Source organism: Microtus ochrogaster, linkage group LG2 (assembly GCF_000317375.1).
Source record: "Microtus ochrogaster isolate Prairie Vole_2 linkage group LG2, MicOch1.0, whole genome shotgun sequence".
NCBI lineage: Eukaryota > Metazoa > Chordata > Mammalia > Rodentia > Cricetidae > Microtus > Microtus ochrogaster.
This window is the reverse complement of record NC_022028.1, coordinates 18,827,461-18,829,129: the sequence shown is the minus strand read 5'-3', so window position 1 is coordinate 18,829,129 and position 1,669 is coordinate 18,827,461.

Genomic DNA, 1,669 nt, shown 5'->3' with positions numbered 1-1,669 from the left:
CCCACCTGCCCACCTGCCCCACCTGCCCACCTGCCTAGCTGCTCTGCCTCTTTGTTCTGCCCTTTCTGGAGAAGTCCCCTTTTGCTCTCAACCAGGGAAAGATTCCTTATCTTAGTTTTCCTCTCCCTGGGTTTCTTCCTCTTTCGAATGCTCAGACCAGTTTCTGGCCTGGTTGCTTGAGTGGACAGATTTGTATCAGTAGTTTCTCAGTTTTTCCTCATATGAAAAATGCAAAGATGCCTGTTTTAGTGAAGTGCATTTATTTTATTTTTTTTATATTCTTGGGTCATGTGGCAATTGTTACTTCCTTAGCGATTGTCATTTAATAAAGAATTGGAGTTTCTGTAATATGTCTTCTAGAGACATCATTTGTGTGTGCCTGTGTGTGAGCGTGTGTGTGCATGTGTGCATTGCCCCAGTCACCACTGACACTAAATCAGGGCTTTTCAGTGTGTTTGTCAATTGTGTATAGGAAGGATGCTGACTCATGTGTGATAATCTTGTGTCCCGATTCTTGGTTAAAAGTATTTATGCGCTGGTGGAGGTTCTAGGGTCTTTTATGTATAAAAATCATATCATATGCCAATAAAGATACTTTGACTTTCTTATTCATATCTCCTCCATCTCTTTCAGTTGTCTTGTTGCTCTAGCTGAGACTCCAAGTATTATATTGAATAGTTATGAGGAAAGTGGACTTACTTATTTTGTTCTTGATTTTAGTGGAAATACTTTGAGTTTCTACTTAGGTTGATGTTGGCGGCAGGTTTGATATAAATCGTCTTTGCTATATTGAGGTATGTTCCTTGTATCCCCAATCTCTGCAGAACTTTTATCATGAAGGGGTGTTGGATTTTTGTTAAAGGTGTTTCTGCATCTAAAAAGATGATAATTTGGTTTTTATTTTTTAGTTTGTTTACGTGGTGACATGTGTCTATTTCTGTACATTGGACCATCCCTGCATCTCTGAAATAAAACTTACTTAGTTATGTTAAGAGATTTTTTGATATGTTCTTGGAATGTGTTTGCAAGAATTTTATTGGGAGTTTTTGCATTTATGTTCATAGGAATATTAGTTTATATAATTTTTTTTCTTATTCAGTCTTGGTGTGATTTAGGTCTTAGGATAATAGTTCCTCAGTAAACGCAATTCTAGGAGATGTTCCTTCAGTTTAGATTTGAAAATAATTTGACAGTATTGGTATTAATTCTCCTCTGAAGATCTGGTAGGATTCTGTGCTGAATAAAATTGACCCTGAGCCACTTTTGGTTGGGAGACTTTTAATCCGTATTTCTATTTGGCAGAGGTCGTGAGTTTGTTTAAATTGCTTGCTTGATCTTGATTTAACTTTGATAGGTTGCATATATCAAGAAATTCAACCATTTTTTCTAGGTTTTCCTGTTTGGTGGAGATTTTTAAAGGACGTCCTTGTGATTCAGGTGTTACTCACTTATACCCGGTACTGTGCTGCTATACTTAGGGCTTTGCATACTTTCAAAATTACCAGGGATATCATTGGTGTTTTTCATTTTAGCCATTCTGACAGGTGTAAGATGGTATCTTAAAGTTGTCTTGATTTGCATTTCCCTGATCACTAAGGAAGTTGAGCATGACCTTAAGTGTCTTTTGGCCATTTGAAGTTCTTCTGTTGAGAATTCTCTGTTCAGCTCA